The sequence below is a fragment of the Ambystoma mexicanum genome, chromosome 4q (genome assembly GCF_040938575.1).
Source record: "Ambystoma mexicanum isolate Mex_15411 chromosome 4q, UKY_AmexF1_1, whole genome shotgun sequence".
In the NCBI taxonomy this organism is placed as follows: domain Eukaryota; kingdom Metazoa; phylum Chordata; class Amphibia; order Caudata; family Ambystomatidae; genus Ambystoma; species Ambystoma mexicanum.
The window spans coordinates 320155087-320174477 of NC_090928.1; the positions used below are offsets into that span (position 1 = coordinate 320155087).

Consider the following 19391-nt stretch of genomic DNA (forward strand, 5'->3'; position numbering starts at 1 on the left):
CCTGTTATGAGGATGTGCATGAAGCCAAAAATCAAGTGCAACTGCTGGTATGACTCTGACCTCGTCCCCCTTAAACGCAAGTGTAGTGTGGCTGAGAGGAAATGGTTGGCATTGTGTTCACCCTCTGACAAACTGGCCTGCCACCTGCTCCAAAGGCAATACCGACTCTCTGTCCTCACCAAGAAGCAAGATCACATCCAAGCCCGCATTTCTGCGGCATTTAGTAACTTGGACAAACTCTTTAAAATCTTCAAGGAGCTGGCCAATCCTGCCGTAGTCTCTACCTCTCCTGTCCCCTCCTAGGCCCACTGTACGCCCCTGGCCTCTCACTTCATCTCTAAAACTCAGAACATCCTGTCCACACTCGCTACATCTCCTGCTCCTCCCCCATGCTCCCATCTCTCTCCATCCCATCTGCGCCCACCCCCTCCCATCTCTGCCTTTCCTCTCTTCTCCCCTATGATGTATCTAGGCAAGTCCGATCTATCAAAACCTCATCTAAACAGGTTCTTTCCTGATCTTCCAAAACCAACAAGGACCACAGTGACACCCTTACCCCAGCCTTGGTGGATTTCCGCAACCACTCCTTCGCCTCCCATACCTTCCTCTCCCCCTGAAGCACTCTCTTGTTCACCCTCTTCTCAAGAAGCCCTCAGCCGACCCCTCCCTTCTGGCTAATTATTGCCCAATCTCTATCAATCCTTTCCTGGGCAAACTCCTGAAAAAGCTGGCCATCTCCCAGCTTAATCTTCACACTGAATCTGTTGGCTCTCTCCATGACCATCAATCTGGCTTCAGAGCAGCCAGAAGCATGGAAATGGCTCTCCTGATCATCAGTGAAGACTTGCTCTCCAACCTGGACTCTAATCTCCCCTCTGTCCTCATCAAACTTGATCTCTCCTCTGCCTTTGACATGGTTAACCATGCAATCCTGCTCAACCGACTCTGCGATAATCTGGGTATCACTGATCAGGATCTGGCCTGGTTAACCTCTTTCCTCTCTGATCCAGCTTGGGTCCTTCCTCTCCTCTATCCCTCTCTCCACCTGCGGTGTTCCTCATGGATCTAACCTCTCTCCCTGGTTGTTCAACCAATACCTGGCACCTCTCGCCTACTACATTGCTGCTTTCTACGCCAACTTCTAATGCTATTCTGACAACACCCATCTCACTTTCAGGCTACCAACTGCTGCCTCTTCTCCTTCTCTCATCCTGGACTGTCGCTCTGCAATCCAAGAGTGGTGTGCCCATAATGATCTCTTCTTGAATTCCAGCAAGGCGGAGATCCTCGTCATTGGCAACCAGCACCCTCCTTTCAGCTCACTCTCTGGCTGGCCTCCCTTGGCCCTCCCACCTGCGAGGCTCAGAACCACAGGGTTATCTTCAACTCCACTTTCTCCTTCTCTCCTCACATCTCTGACATCTCTAAGAAGTCTAACTACCAACTGCACCTCCTCGTGCGTATTCTCCCTCTCCTCTCCTTCCCCCAGAAGCTCGCTGTCTCTAGAGCCCTGATTCTCTCTAGGCTTGACTATTATGACAGCCACTTTTTAAATCTACCTGCCTCTACTCTCCGCCCTTTGCAACTCATCCAGAACAGTACTGCGAGACGTGTCCTTGGCCTTAAGCTCAGGAATCATATCTCTCCAGCACTGAAATCTCTCCACTGGCTCCCAGTGGCTGCAAGTATCGAATTCAAGACCCTCTGCATCATACACAAAGCATTCTGGGGCCTGGGACCAAAATATCTCCAGCTTTCTCTTCTGAAGTATCTTCCTACTAGAGCCCTTTGCTCCTCCACCTCCAACTCCGTGAAGGTCAGGCGTTTTTCCAAGAAACGAGCTGGAGGCAGATCTCTCTCTTCTGTGGGTGCCTCCCTCTGGAGCAGCCTCCCTGCCTCTCTGAAACTTGAGCAGAACCACCTCTGGTTCAGCTGAAGACTTTCCTTTTTGCTTCTGTCTTCTCTCTTCCTCTTCCCTGCTGATCGCCTATCTGTTACTGCGCTGGTTACCTGGCTAGCATCTGAACCACAGGTCCAGTTCCCTGTCATCCCAGCTGCACAGCCACACTGCCTCCTAGCAACCCTGCACTTGGGGCTGTATCTGTAACCCTACTGGACCCTACCTGCACAATCCATCCCTTGTCATTTTGCCCTTAACCTTGCACTTCCACCTGTTGGCCGCACTTCTCTTTTCTTGTCATGATGCTATGTCCTCCTCTGCATCACCACCTCACTCCACAATTGCTTAGCATCCTCAAGTCTTGTCTATTATATCGTACCATGTTCTCTCCACTGAAACTGCACAAACCTCACCCCTCCTCAAAAAACATTCCTCGACCCCACACACCCTGAAAACTACCACCCCATTACTATACTGTCACACCTCAAAAGAGGGGGAGGGATGCATACTTCACCTGGCTGCGATGGGGGCGGGGAGGGATGCATACTTCACCTGGCTGCGAGTGCCTGAGGGAATGGACCATGCTCATACCCCAAAGCAGCCCAGACTGGACCTGACACCTGACCACATAATGCAAGATGTAAGCAGCCCTACCATGTAAATGATGCAGTGCCACAACCATTCCACAGCCATCTGCATGTGCACTGTACCAAATCAGACCACATCCCCCTCAACACAATGCAGCTACAAGCAATTACTATGGCCAAAACACAGCACCAAATACCATCAACTGAAAGGACAGTCCCCCATTACTGCGTACAAAGGAGTCACATGAGGGTCAAATACATCAATACACCACAACACTGACACAGAGGTCCAACTGAATTGCATGTCACCATTTGTTGTGCATAGTGAGATCATCATGATGCTGCCATCAACGGTACCAGGATGAAAGCATACAAATTACTGGACATCAGCCAGATCATAGAAACAACCACCGTGGACTTACACAGTGCATGAACACTCACAAGGAACTGGACCCCCCTGTGCCCACTAGTTTTTGGACATTTGGCCTCTTGAAGGCACGCTTTCGCTGCCTCAGCAGTTCTGGTGGGGCACTCCTGTACCGCCATGAGAAGGTGGCCAAGATTGTCATGGCATGTGTCATGCTACACAATATGTGCATCAGACGTAATGTGCCCCTGCCCCCTGATGCAGAACTGCAACCACCTGACAATGAGGATGAGGAGGGTGGGGGTGGGGCAGCACCTCAGGGAGGCAGTGATGCACAGGAGGGACGTGACATGCGTCAGACTCTGATCAACCAATGTTTCTAGCACACATTGACGGGGAGTGTGACATGGATGTGGCACTCGGGGCACTAGGTGTGTCAGGGACATGGACACTGTGGACTGTTCACCAATAAAGCACACGTACGCAATAAGCAATGTCCACACATGTGAATCATGAGTAACCAAAATGTGTATTGAAGAATCGAAACAAAGTGAACAAGCACTCCACCCCACACACCCTCTCCCCGTCCCCCCTCAACTCCCATGCACACACCCTCTCTCCCTACCCCCTCAACTCCCACGCACACACCCTCTCCCCCCTCCCCCCTCAACTCCCACGCACACACCCTCTCCCCCCTATTCAGTAATATGCTGCGTCAGCAGCCCTGTGAGTTCCTCCTGGCGCCTCTGTATAGCCAGGATGCCCTCTTGGTAGGTTGTCACTGGGGCGGAGGTGTGAGGCGTTTCAACCATGATTTGGTCATCAGGCACAGTTTGTGGGGCTGACACTTACTGGCCATGAATCTGCAGGTGATAGCCCGTGCATGCTGCCGTCCACCACGCTGCATGGGGATAGGTGTGGTGAGTGGAGGGGGCCTGTGGCAGGTGTTGGGCCATGCAGCTGTACGTCGCCCTCGTCGTCAGATATGGCTGCTGTGGTAGCCGTCTCACCGACTGTGCTGCTGCCAGCCGATGGTGTGCCCTCTGCCAATGCCTCCTGGGTGATGGTGGCTGGTGTGGGTGTTGTTGTGGGGGGCGTGGTGCACATTGGTGCTGTGGTCTCTGTGTGTTTCTTGTCCTTCAGAGGTGGCCTAGGTTGGCCACTGCCCCTTGAGGTTGAGGGGCGGTGTTCACCCTCCTCGGCCCTGGCCTTCTTCCGTGGTGTGGCGCCAGTGTCCTCATCACCACTGTCAGAATGTGTGCCTGAGGGGGACCAAAGGAGGGAGAGGGTTAGTGATGGGTCTACGGGCATCGGGCATGCATTGGGGTGGCTGCATTGATATGGAATGGTAGATGAGTCACATTGGGGGGAGTGACATACAGGTTGTCTCACTCTTGGGTGGGTGATGCATGGAGGAATCTGGGTTACAACACAAATGGGGTGCATCATGCATGTGGACAAGGTGATGCTCTGCACTGCCTGTAGGCAGTCATGTGCTTATGTGTCTGGTGGACCCTGCTCTACATCATTGCACTGTCAGTTCAGGTGGACATCATCACGGTGGTATTGGCATTGTTTAAATAGAGACACCTACCTGCATCAGCTGATGACGGGCTCCTCGCTCCATATCCCCGACTCCCTCTATTGCCTCGGTGCCTATGGTGGTGGCACATACCTCCTCCCATGGTTGGATTTTTATGGGCGTCTCTGCACCTCCACCTGTCGCCATCCCAAGGTTTTGGTTGGCAGGGAGTATACTTCACACACTTGGACGTAGGTCATCCCAGCGCTTTACGCATGGTGTGTGGGGTGTGGTGCCGACGGCACTGACTCTCTGGGCGACCAATGCCCAAATCTGCTTTTTATGCTGCAGTGCTGGACGGGACATGTCATTTGCAAACACCACATCTGCATGTTCCTGCAGTGTCTCTGCTAACATGGTCAGCTCCTCTCTGGAGAAGCGCTCCTGGCGCAGCCGATCTCCCATTTCTTTAACTGCTTTTGGAATCCTAAATTGAAACAGGTAGTGGTGGAGGTGTGTTGGAGTTCTGGGGGTCTGAGGGCTCCTGGTTGTGGTGGATGGCAATGGATTGTGTTTTTAAAGATGGCCGCCGTGCTCTTTCCCGTTCCTGTGCGATGACGCTACTTCCGGTCCCGCATATTTACGGTCACCGCTAAGAGCGGTTACCGCTATTTGAGGTGACCGCTAATGCCGATGGCCAGGATGCCGGAGGTGCTATTTCCACTACTCACAATGCCGGAAAGGGGGATTTTTCGGGCTTTTGCGGCATGGCGTTGAGTTCATTACCGGCATGGCGCAAAGCTCGTGCCCGCGAACTCGCAATGGGCTGCTTTTAGCGGTCTATTGCCAGCACGGACACGGAAATTGCACCATGCCGGTAATGACCGGTACTTACCGCCCGGGTCATAATGAGGCCCCAATTGTTTGAACAGATACAATAACCCACCATTCAAGCAAATATAATCACACTATTACCCTTGTGTAGCACACCACCGTTTGGAAAGTTACGCTCATGGTTGTGGAAATATTTTCAAAGCACAGGACCAGAGGATGTGAAAAATCAGATTTCAGATGGGTAGTGTGCATCTCCCTAAATGGTGCAATACTGAAATTGTTACAAAATAAGGCATGTATGCAACATTTACCGGATGTTTGCATATGTGTTGTGGTCTTCACCTCTGTGTAATTAATCGAGAGAAGCAATGGGGTAAACTTGCCAAATGGGGCCTGCCCATGAGTCTCCTCAGCATACTGATCCACCTACACGTGAATACTATATTAAGAGTGAGAATAAATTATAATGGGAATTTGTCCCAAGCAATCAATATGTTGAGTGGCCTTCAACAAGTCTGTATTATGGCACCTTGTTTATTTAACATTTTTCTATCTGATATAAGCGATAGCCTGAACAACTGTGGATTGGCACCCCCCCATATTAGGCTGTCAACATCTGAAGTGGTTTGTGTATGCCGACGATGTTCTTCAAATGAACTGTACTGAAAGCGGGCTACAAAGATTATTGGTGGGATTATCAGACTATGCAAAATCAAATGACTTGATTAGTAATAAATGTAAAATGAAGATTCTAAAATGTGCATGCTCGCCTAGATCACGTACTTTCAATTGGTATCTAGAGAATCTTCATCTAAGAGTGACATCACACTTTGTATACTTGGGAATATTGATCTTCTTGAAACCTAATAAATCAGCTTTAACAGCCTGTGTGCAATCCAAGGTTGAAATAATAAAACCAAAGATGGGGAAAGTACAAGCCAAATATGGCATGTTCTACTTGGAACCAGTTCTAAAATATTATAATGCAAATGCTATTCCTAAAATCATCTATGGTTTAGAAACCATCTTTTCGCTTAATTGGGTTGAATTGGGGGAAATAATAATAATAATTTGGCACTAATATAGTGCTACAAACCCTCAGGTATCTGAGCACTGCTTATTATTACCCACTGTGTGTGGTGCTCATTTATCGACCTCGGAAGGATGAAAGGCTGAGTTTGGCCCCGCCGGGATTCAAACCTGCATTAGCAGGCTCTGCACGGATGTCAAAGCGAGTGCTCTACTCGCTGTGCCACTTGACCGGCTTAGAGACATACCTATGAAGAGGCAGTTTATGTTTGCCCAAATGTGTGCTGAGTGTTGCCAAACAATACAAGTTGGGATTTAGCTCAATAAAATTGAGATTAATGTGGAATGTTCTTTTACTTTTCAAAAAAATATTATCCCCTCCCCCACATGACTCCTTGTTAGTTGTTCTTTGGACTTCTTTTGTGAGCAAGGATAATTCTTTTTTTAATCAATGGTGTTTTAAATGTAATACTATTTGAAAGGGTTTAAACTGTAGCCACTAGGCATTAGTTCAAAGACCAGAAACTGTCAAAGTAAAGTTGTGGGAGTGGGATTGGTTTTCTCTGTGTGAGACTCTAGCGAATCAGACCTACTACTGGAACATAAGAAGGTGAGTTGCTTGCTGGTCTACTTCAAAGGATTTCCCAATATGTAGTGGAGACAATTTCTATGCCTTATATTAAATATACTCTCAACCCGTGAAATTGTAAATATTAGATGAAAAGATAAGTCCTCTAGTTTGATGTGTAGGTTCTGCAACGTACTGGAGTCTGTAGAATACCTAAAACATGTACTATGCCAGCATCCAGATTTGTGGGGGTTGCGACATTGATTCTTTGAAAGAACTGTAAAAGAATACAGATTGTATGATGGTTATCTGTTCTGGCAAAGTCGTTTAGTGGGTTCTTCTATTTCAATTGTAATTGCAACCTTGAGATTTTTAAACTATTTAAGTCTGACAAAATTATAGATCTTTAGGCTAGGAAGCTACTATAACAAACCCTTAAAATATTTTTGGGGAGAGTGGTTGTTAATAATGTTAGTTCCTGCAGTGCTTATTAATATCGGTATGATGAGATTGAACAAGTAAAGACCAATCTAGCATCAAGCTCCAGTTGTAACTAGTAAATTGACTGCAGCAAACTCTTTATGAAATAAATTACTGTTTTAAATCATTACAAAAGGATAACCTTTCAACCATGACTCAATACCTAAACAATGTATCTCAAGTAATTATGTTTAGCTTGTGTAATAAAAGTACAACAAATTACCTGTTACACTTACTAAAATGTGTACAATTGAATAATATTCCGAAAATTTCCCCTTGTTATTTTACATGAATATGTATATGTTTGACAATATTTGTATGTGCTGTTGCATATAACAAAGTAATAATTGTACTTTTCGAAAAATGGACATTTGCTTAATCCTAAAGTAAATTAACCAAACCAGGCTTAACCAAAATAACACATAAGAAAAACTATATTGTATTGCTAAGATATGCAATTATTTTTATTTTACTCAATTTATTTTACTTAATGTCTTTTCATCAATAGGTAAAAAGACATGCAAATCTGGAGAAAATGCACAGAAAAAAACACAAATCAAAATGCCTCGAAAAAGTAAGTATACAAAAGAGTACAAACAGAAGTAGTAATAATGTACAAAACACAACTAATAAAGTTACAAATATAACATGTGAAACAAAAAGAATAAATGTGTCAGTTGCAGTGTTATTGAAAAAAAACTAAAGGCTAAAATAAACTATACACATACAAAGCATATTAAGACAAGACAATATAAGATAACAAGTTTATATTAAGGGTTAAAATGCATAATCCTCACGCAGACTCATGATCCACTGAATGTACACAAACTAACTTAAGATGCTTAACCCCCCCTTCTGCTTTTATCAAAATGGCACCCTTTATATTTAATTAAGAAAATATCAATAATTTAATTCACATATTCAGGATGAAACAGTTCCATCAGCATAGAATTGATTACCTCTAGTTTACTTGGCAGGTTGGGATTGAGCCCATGACTGTTTTGGTTTTGCTGAAAAGCCGTGTTCAGAATTAGAATTCAATACCATTTGGTAAACTAAAATCTTTTTCTTTATTTTTGCAAATTAATATGCAACAGACAAATGAACTCACAGGAATCTTTTCTGTTCTTTTGCCTTTTCTCCCATTAGTGAATGTTTCCAATTTATGTTCATGTTCTTTATTTTTTCCATTTGTTTCAAATGCTTCATGGTTGACTGTTTACCCTAACCATCCTCCCCAATCCTCCTCCCTTTATGTCTGTGTTTTAAATGACAATTTTTTCCTTTGCAATGATTTACACTGCTCAATGAAATGGCAATGCACTTTATTTGAAATCAATTTTCATCACAATTTAGCCCTGATTTGAAAAAGACGGCCAAGTCTGTTGAAACACGTGTCATCACAAAGGGCACTTGTTAATATAAATACACAGCTTTAAGAACTACATTCCTATTGAGTGGAGTTATTCTTTGTTTACCTGGCGCATGAATGTGAAAAGTGTAACTATACTTTTACGATTAGTTTACAAAACGGAGTGGAGGAACCACATTTTCTCCGCAGTTACTTAATTCATGCGACAAACACTATTGTTTCAACAAACAGAAGGGTGCTGAGGTCTACCCCAATAGGTGTCCTTTGCTAAAAGCTTCCTCAACTCAATTTGTTTTGGATTAGAAATAATATAACATCTGTTTTTACTATGAAAGGTAATGGTTTTGAATGTCAAGATGAAAAAATCCATGCATTCATTGAAATTTCAAAGAATGGTAATGAAAACAGTAACACATGTGCAGTAATGATAAAAGCTGTAAAATAATGGACATGCACACAAACAAAGTCTCATTTTCAATCGCTAAAACAATTTGGTAATAAATACTGCAAACATAAAGCCAAAGGTAAAATAGACATTTTTCAGCACCTTTATCGCTGTTATATGTGGCAATTCACAGGATTAGAAGAACATCATATTTCCTGCTCTTCTGGAAAACACTATAATAATACTTTTCCTCACAATTGTATGCTAGCAGCACATACGGCAGCTATTGGACAATTAGTATTGAAAATATATGTAGCTTAAAACCTGCATCTTAAAGTCAAAACAAACAAACATTAAAGAAGTCTCTGACAATATGCAAGACTGATACTTGGGAACAAAATGTTTATAAAACACAAATGAAGATGAACCTTTAGAAACTACACAAGAAGAAACATCTAACACTCAGCTACATTGTAAATCTTCCAAACAGCTAAAAACATACCACTTAGAAATTAATCAATATGTTCTACATGTATGTGAGTGTTGCAAAGGCACCTACTTTGTCATTATCATGGGTTTATTTCTGGAGGAAAATAAATCCCACAAGAAGAATACCTAAATATGTGTTGTACATATTTAGACACAAAAAATACTACTCATGTATTTAATTGCAAATTCTATGACACCACAACCCATTCCACAATATTAAAATATTTAAACTGCTATGAATCTTTAACATATATGTCAAACTAATTTGTCCTCATCAAACTATTGTAAGGTCAGAAACCAAGTCTGGGAAAAGACAGGCTAATGAATTAACAAAAGCTTTAAGGGCCAACTTGTGTATTTACCTTTAAATATAAATGACAACATCCAGGCTTGCCAAATTAATAATGCACATGAAAACACACTGCTAGTATTAATAAGCAGGGTACCAAAAAAAGCAAAAAGGTCTGGCAACAACATGAAGATTTGAATAAAGTCCCCCAATATTTAGTTTGGTGCAAAACAAACAATACATATTACCAGGCTGTAAAGATTGAACAACATATGAATGCATGTATACTTTCAAGATATTAATGAAAACGAGGGGCAGTTTGAAAAAATAGAACTAGTAGGTAGAGTAAAATTGTATGGAGAATATACAATCAAACCTTTACATTCTAAAGAGGACATAGGTAAATCCATAGAATTTCAAATGAAACAAGCAGAAGGCACATTACACAGTATATGGATAAATGCATAAAAGAAACAGGTTTTGCCATATTGTTTCCTATAGGAGAGGGAAGGATATTAGATGATAGACTAGTACAAATGTCTTCCTCTGAATATACACCACGCAGAATAATTTCAAATGATCCTTGGTTTGGACTTAATCATGAATACATGTTTCATTTACTTTAGGAAAGTGAACTATCCATACTGCGCTACAGAGTTGTTCATGGACATAATGCAGAAAAACATTACCCTAACATGACAGCATGTACACTCATTCAAAAAGTAAAAGCTAAAGGTCAAGTGTTACAAAGCAAACTTACAAACATTTTAGCAAATATGCTAGGAACAAGAGAATACATGCGATTTATCTGATACAAATTGTATGTTGTGCAACCTTGCGACCACCAACGTGCTTTGTAACGATACATTGTACTGGATATGCATGGGAAAAAAATAAAAGACTGTTTTAAAGCAGCAAATGCACACATTGCCACCATCTACATTTTAGGTCAAAATGAACTTTGTGCTCTAGACCGAGTTACTGTCTCAACACATTATGATCATTTTTTCCTTACAATGTTAAACTTCATTAAAAAAACAGAATCTCTTCCGTTAGGCAAAATAACATGTTACTTTTCAAGAAAAGAATACCAATCACGAGGAGCTCCACATGTTCATATAGTTTTACTGGATTGAAGGGGCAACACGATTTGGAGAAGACAGTTCTAAAACAGTAATTAACTTATTAGAACAATAGGTAACTTGCAAGATTTCAAATGAGCTACAAAACCCTGACTTGCACAACAAAGCAAATCACTTTCAAAGACACAATTGCACATCTTATTGCAAATGAACATACTAAAGAAATTAGCGCGTTTATACCAGATGTGGATTTACGCTCGGTAGAAAGCAATATGCAGAAACAACAAATTACCATCTTTCAGCCATTAATCGCAACGTAAAAAGAAAAACTCAAAAGATATATTTTAAACTGATATGATTTACTAACTAACTTTATGTGTGTAAGTTACGATAAAGGACATTTAGGTGTCCATGCATTGTAAGTTACGTCCAAATTGCCAAATTCACTACGTCAGACATGGCAATTCATCACATCTCACACCATGCACAAAATCAGACGTAAGGCAACCCTAACTCACTAATAAAAATCATATACGCCAAAATATACCCCATATAACTTCTGTCAGTCGATCACATGCCAGCCTAAGTGAACGCGTCAAGGAAAACTCAAGTCAAACATGATGAACATGTGCACATACCACCCGCAAATATTTTTCCCATGCTCCCACATACTTACGCCAAACATTTCTGCCACCACTGAAACTAATCAACAAATTTACCTGCATCGTACATCACACTTACATTACCAACATCATGGATTTACTTATGACACTCCACACACATCACCCAAGATCCAACTTCACTTAGTTAATACTTCCATACTTATATCCTTTGTGTATCACACTCTCTGAGACTCACTACACCCCTGGCATGCCCAGCAAAACACACACACACCCACAGACACCCCCACAAATGAATGGGCACAACCACTGACACACACCCATGTGGATGGTAATTCCCACGGCACACCACCAAAAACAGACACACGCCCACAATTCACTGGGCACACCCACAGAAATACCCATCCCACATGGCCAAAAATGGGCATAAACATGCCAGCGATGTTTGCCCAATGAATACTGGAACCCGAATGAGACATTATGATAGAGAATGGAGGAACATAAATGTTGTTAAATCACATTGTAAAGTAGTGCTGTCGTTGGTTCTTGCCTCTTAGCAAAGCGTTCACCTATCAACCTGTTCTATTACTGTCTGAGCCCTTATCATTTTTTGTTCAATTGTCTACTATTGTCTCGTCTGCTTACACCCTGTTCTCAGCCTTCCATAGTGTTCTCCCCGCCACTACCACCCCATCTCTCCCCCCTTCCTCTTCTCTCCTCTCCCTACCTACTCTATGGTGCTCTCTGTCTCTCCTATCTTTTCAAACTGCTTCTCTATCGACTATCCTGCTCTCCTCACTAAATCTGGTATGGAGAAGTTTAAAAAGGACATCTTGGTCTACAAGCCAGGCCTCCCTATCGCTGACACCTATACCAGTGCTTCCTCTAGGCAAACGCTCACTGACAACCTCTTTGTCGTTCCCTCACCAGACTTATGGACTTTTCATATGGTCTCTGTGCTTTCTCCTCTCTCTTCTTCTCCCATTAATGGTGGCACCCGGTGGGAGGCCCTCATGACCTCCTTCGACTCCTCTAAGGTGATCATTAATGTTTACCTGAATAGCACTGTCTTGATCCAAGGCCCTGAGGCCAACCTTCTCCTCTTTGATAGATGCTTCCCGCACCGCATCAATTTCCTTCCTTCTCCTGCTGTCCCCTCTCTTCCATCCATGGCTTCCTTGCCTCCCCTGGCTGTCTCCTCCTTGGCTACCTTGCTCTCTCTTCCTTCCTCTTCTGTCCCCCCCTTGGACCTCTTCCACACCTCCGCAGGGCGTACCGCTGATCTGTACCCCTCCCCGGATGTCTGTCAAGGATGGCAACCATCTCCCTATTGCCACTCTAAACTCTCGCTCAACTGTCAAACACTCCTCTGACATCTGCCATCTCCTTGAAGAACTTGACCTTGATGTCCTCGGTCTCACTGAGACATGGTTCACAGCCACCTGTGTCACAAGCTTTGACACTCTCCTCGCTGATGGCACAAGATCCTCTCTGCGCCCAGGTCCAACCGTTCCTGAGGGGGTGTAGCCCTGATCTTTCGCAAGTGGATTCCTGCCTCTGTCATTCCTACACAGGCCTACTATTCTTTTGAATACCTCGTCTGCAGGCTCTCTCTCTCTCTCCTAGCCATTCCCTTACTGTGGCTACCATCTATCGGCCACCTGGTCAGATCTCCTCATTCCGCTCTGAGTGGGTGGACCTATCCTCTTCCCTACCGGTCTTGACCACTCAACTCCTCCTTCTTGGAGACTTTAACATCCACCTGGATGCTTCCTGTCCTTTCTCTGGACTCTTTTACGACCTCTGGGACTCTCTCTCACTCTCTATCCACCCCTCTGGTCTGACTCACTCTGCAGGGCACAACCTGAATCTTCTGATCTCTTCTGACCTTTCCCTTTCTATCCCCCTCACCACTCCTCTCCTGGAGTGATCACGTTCTCCTTTCCTCCCATCTCACTCTCTCCACACCTCAGGCCAAGCCAACTCCAGCACTGCCACCTGCCTTCTCGGGTTATCTGACCCATGAAGTGTCTGTCAGTTGAGACTTTTGCCACCACTTTCTCGCCCTCCCTCCCCCTTTGGCTGACTCACACCATGACACAGCCCTCTCCATGCTCGACTCTGCTATCTCTGATACTCTTGATGTTCTTGCCTCTGCCATGAGGATTCTCTTGAAGCCCAATGCCAAGTGCAACTCCTGGTACGACTCAGACCTCGCCACCCTTAAACGCAAGTGCAGGGTGGTTGAGAGGAAATGGCATGCTTCCGGTACATCCTCTGACAAACTGGCCTGCCGCCTGCTCCAAAGGCAATACCGGCTCTCTGTCCACACCAAGAGGAGAGCCCACATCCAATTCTGTGTCTCTGCAGCATCTAACAACTTGGCCGAACTTTAAAATCTGCATGGAGATGGCCAATCCTGTTGCAGTCGCTACCTCTCCTGTCCCCTCCCAGGCCCTCTGCACGGACTTGTCTTCTCCTTTCATCTCTAAACCTCAGGGCAATCTGCCCTCTCTCTCTTCCTCTCCCCCTGCCCCCTCTACTCCCTGCTCCTCCCCTGGCCCTTCTTTGGCCACCTCTCCTCCCTCCTTCTCTGCCTTTCCCCTGTGCTCCCCAGACGAGGTTTCTAGACAAGTCTGACCTATGAAAGTTTCGTCAAAACAGGTTCGCCCCTTTTCCTCTAAAATCATCAAGGAGCATATTGATACCTTGGCCCCTGCTCTGGCTGACTTCTGCAACCACTCCTTTGCCACTGGGGTATTCCCTTCCTCCCTGAAGCACTCCCTCATGCACCTTCTTCTTAAGAAACCCTCTGCCGACCCGTCCTGCCCGGCTAAGTATCACCCAATCTCCATTACTCTTTTCCTGGGCAAACTCCTGGACAAGCTGGCCATCTCCCAGCTTAATCAACACACTGAATCTGTTGGTTGTCTCCATGACCATCAGTCTGGCTTCAGAGATGCCAGAAGCACCGAAACTGCTCTCCTGAACATCCGTGAAGACCTGCTCTCCAACCTCGACTCCAACACCCCCTGTGTCCTCATCTTACTTGATCTCTCTTCTGCCTTTGACATGGTCAACCATGCCATCCTGCTCCACCGTCTCTGTGATAACCTGGGTATAACCGATCAGGCCCTGGCCTGGCTGACCTCTTTCCTCTGCGATCGACTGTCCCAGGTCCAACTGGGGTTCTTCCTCTCCTCTATCTCTATCTCTACCTGTGGTGTTCCCCAGGGGTCTAACCTCTCTCCCTGGCTGTTCAACCAATACATGGCACTTCTTGCCCTTCGCATTGCCGCTCTCTGCCCCAACTTTCAGTGCTATGCGGATGACACTCAACTCATTTCAGGCTCCCTTCCGCCACTTCCTCTCCTTCGCTCATCTCTAACTGTCTGTCTGCTATCCAGGAGTGATGTGCCGCCAATCATCTCTGCCAGTAAGAGTGAGATTCTCCTCATTGGCACACCAGCCCCCTCCTTTCCTGTCACTCTCTGGTTGGCCTCTCTTGGCCCTCTTCCTGCTCGCACCTGTGAGGCTAAAAACCTTGGGGTCATCTTCGGCTCTACACTCTCCATCTCTCCTCACATCTCTGATGTCTCTAAGAAGTCATACTATCAGATGGACCTCCTCAAAGGTATTCTTCCTTTCCTCTCCTTCACCCAGAAGCTCACTGTTTCCAGAGCACTGCTTCTCTATAGGGTGGATTACTACAACAGCCTCTTTCTAAATCTGCCTGCTTCTACTCTCCGCCCTCTGCAACTCATCCAGAACAGGACTGCAAGACTTGCCCTTGGTCTCAAGCCCAGCGATCGTATCTCTCCAGGACTGAAATCCCTGCACTGGCTCTCAGTGGCTGCAAGAATTGAGTTCATAACCCTCTGCATTGTCCACAAGGCCTTCTGGGGCCGGGGGCCTCAATACCTTCAACTCTCTCTTCCTAAATATCTTCCTTCTCAAGCTCTTTGCTCATCCGACTCCAACTCCCTTAGGGTAAGTCGCTTCTCCAAGCAACGAGTTGATGGTAGATCTCTTTCTTCGGCTGTGGTCTTCCTCTGGAACAGTCTCCCTTCCTCCCTGAAACTTGAGGAGAACCATCTCCAGCCCCGGGAGCTCCTCAAAACCTTCCTCTTTGCGTCTGCTTTCTCTCCTCCTCTCCCCTGCTGAACTCCTGGCTGAAACTGAAACTGCACTGGTCACCTGGCCACCCCCTGGTCTCAGGCCCAGGTCCCCTCCCCCACCAGTTGCACCCCTGCACTGCTTCCCTGGCAACCCCACACATGGGACTGTATTCTGGATCCCTACAGTCCCCTACCAGCACTTGAAACCTGATGTCTGCACTTATCCATGCACTTGCCAGCAGCTGGTTGCACTTTTAACTTATTGCTTTCATTTATTCAATTTTTTACTGTCGATCCCATGTACTGTACTGCCTCCTCTCATTCCCCCTGCACTTTTCCGGTTCCCTCTTCCCCTGCACTTGCGCAATCTCAATGTCACCTGACCTAGTAAGATCGTTGTCTCTGGGCCTCATTCCGAGTTTGGCGCAAAGGGATACCGGGCACTGGTAAGGACATCCTTTGCACCCTATTCTGAGTACCCTTAGCGGGTCCCTTTCTTAATACCCGTTAAGGGACTTTAGAGCTAATAATGGTACCGCAATTTGCGGTACCGTTATTAGCGCCTTCCCATTGAGCCCTATAGGGGCTCAAATGGGAATGGGGAATGGCTTTTTCAATGGGGACCTACCGGTCCCGCAAAGGTTCGGAATAGACTGGTAAGTCCCCATTGAACGAGGGCAGACTTGGTACCGGTATTAGAGGTATTCCAATAGCGCCATGATTACCTCCAAACTCAGAATGAGTCCCTCTGTCTTCCCTCTGTTCCCCCTCCCTTGCCCCCGTCGCGCATTGAAACACTTGTGTATAGGCACGTTATAAATGCCATATCATATCATATCATATCATATCATAATATATGCCAGATGGCACATGTATACTACAACTGCACCGACAATGCCAACATAGCCAATGCAATGCAAGGAATACACAGCACCCACAGAACAGACAGCACATCACAAAGTGACACAGACACTTTCATACACATCCTAAGACACACAAATACAGAATGCACAAAAGCAACCTCAGCAAACTTGTGACAACATCAGGACATGAGGCTCCCACAAGGAATTTGTATTTCTTTAATTTATTTGAATAGTTTTATTGACAATAATAATAACAAAGAGTTAGTTGAGACAGTCCTTTATTACTCGTTGCTGTAGTACAACATCACATATTGCAATAACTATCTCCTCATCCCCTCCGTTTCTGGAGTCTCTGATGTATTTGTAATGTCTATTTATTCTTGTGTCCGATTGTCGCTAATTTCCTGATGTTTGGATAACAAATCTTTCTGATAGGGAGCCCAAATATTCAGGTGGTTGGCTGGTGTTGGCAGCAATCTTATGTACACTTGTTTCATAGCGTAACAGTAGGCCACACCTGTCAGCCAGTGCATTCTTTTTGGGGTCCTAATCGTCCACCGCATTACCACAACTCTCCTTCGGCCCAGTACCAGCAAAAGACTTTCAGATGTACATACCAACTGTAGAGAAGGAGACGTGTACGTCATTGATTGAGCCCATCCCCTCCGACATATTGGATGAAGGACAAAAACACACTGTACATGACACCAGGTGTCATTCCAATACCGTACCGGGTGTATGAGAGATGATATGCACTCAGACAACCATATCGAATGTACCCTCAAACTGACCTGGTAGCAGGCGATTTGCAGACACCACTGAATATTGAAGAGCTGTAAAGAAAATGTGACAGGTGCAAAGTGATGTCATAAGGAGAAGACACAATGACGCACTAAAACGATATAAGAATACTTAAAGAATGAAGATGTAACTGGAGGAGCAAAGTTAACGAGTAAAAAGAAAGCATATATACAGAAGATTAGTGACCAGATGGAGTGAATGTATATAGGTAGAAACACAAGATAGATTAGCCGCATTGAAGCTTGCTGCAGTAGAAAATATAACAAGTGGCCATGTTGAGAAGATGGACAATGGTCTTGTGTTAAGGCTACCTCCGAAACAGACCAGGGCTGCAGGCACTGGAAGCACATTTTTGCATGAACAGAGGATAGCTGCTGGCCAGAGATCAAGATTGCCACAGTAAGAAACAAAATGCAGAGTACAGAGGGAGTCAACGAGGATAAGCATCAGATGCAGGACATATTTATCTTAGATTAGAAGTAAATGAGAGAACATTTGTGAATGCCAAGTATTGGACAATTAAAGATGTAGAAAACATACGTGAGACAGAGCACCCAAGTGTTCAGGGGTCGAAGAAGGTAATGACACCTGATATAGTTGAATTAAATAGCACTAAATGGAAAGGCGAGATGGACAGACTCACAGCCTCTTCACACATGCTAAAAGACCAGAAAACAAGGCCTATTCATAAGTCCTGGACATAGATAACAATGAACCTTTACTCCCCTTAAATTTCCAGAGAAGAGAACATCCAGCAAGGTCACGTACAAAGAAGAGGCCTTGATTGAAGACTTGGCTGATGAGAGATGGTAGAGTAATTAGGCAGTAGTCTGACGTTGTTCTCTGCATCTGGGTTTCGTTTTGATTGTGTGCTGCTAAAGAGCCGAATGGCCAAGGTTGGGAGATAATGCCAACCAATTATAAGGGCCTATTCACTGGTGATCATACATTGTTCCAGGGGCCAATCCACTGGCGTTATACTGTTATAATCTATATTATACGTAGTTAAAGGTTGTTCAAGGTGTGCCTAGCAGATAAGGGACAGCCAATGATGTTAATAATACCTACATAAACTATAGGTATATATGATCCCCTAACCAATCCCTCCAACCAATAGGTTTTATTATTTGCAGCGTAGGATGAAGTCATAGCTGATGCACAGTGAGGTACAAAGCCTTTTGAGTAACTACAATGTAACGGATAGTGTGTGGACTAGGATTCGTTGTTCGCCAGGTTTCCCTACTTGATTGAGCTGAAAATAAAGTAATATTTTGCCATATTCTTTGGGGGTCATTACGACCTGGGCGCAAAGGGATACCGGGCACCGGTAATGACACTGGTGCCGGTAATCCCTTTGCGCCCTATTCCAAGGTCCCTTTCCGGGTCCCTCCCTTAATGCCTGGTAAAACCAGGCATTATGGACGGGACCTGCAAAGGGATACCGGGGTCAATAACGGTACCGCAATTTGCGGTACCGTTATTGACGCCTTCCCCCTTCCCATTGAGCCCTATGGGGGATCAAATGGGAATGGGGATGGCTTTTCAAATGGGGACTTACCGGTCCCGCAAAGGTCGGAATAGACCGGTAAGTCCCCATACCACCAAGTCGGTGGCGGTACCGGTATTGGTGCTAGTAATGGCGCTAATAGCGCCATGACTATCAGCAACCTCGGAATGAGGGCCTTTGAGTCTGTCCGGTTATTTGGGTCTGAGATCATGTATCATGGTAATCCCATTTGGTGCATAAGAACGGCAAGCGTGCTACTGCACACAATCCTGGGGTGTTTCCAGTCAACCACAGTAGCAGCACCTATGGAGTTGGATCGAGTATTTCCCGGGTGATGTTGCTGATAGCGGAGAACACCTCTGCCCAGAAGCTCAGCACCACTTGGCATTCCCAAGATAAATGTATAAAGTCTGCATGTGCCTTTTTACAGTGAGTACATTCATGAGTGACCTCTATTAAATGTATTGGGTGTGTGATAAGTCTGATGAAGATAAATACATTCTGTCAATTTATACCTGGAGTTCAATGAGACCCTTCTCGTTTGCCTCAGTATATATAGCCAGTCTTTATCTGGTATT

General features: G+C 45.0%; 1 protein-coding gene across 4 annotated transcripts in view; it reads right to left on the minus strand.

The window, feature by feature from the left end:
• Positions 1–19391, minus strand: part of RGS7 (regulator of G protein signaling 7) — a 2057596-nt gene that overhangs the window by 877125 nt on the left and 1161080 nt on the right. The gene's annotated exons all lie outside the window — the stretch shown is intronic.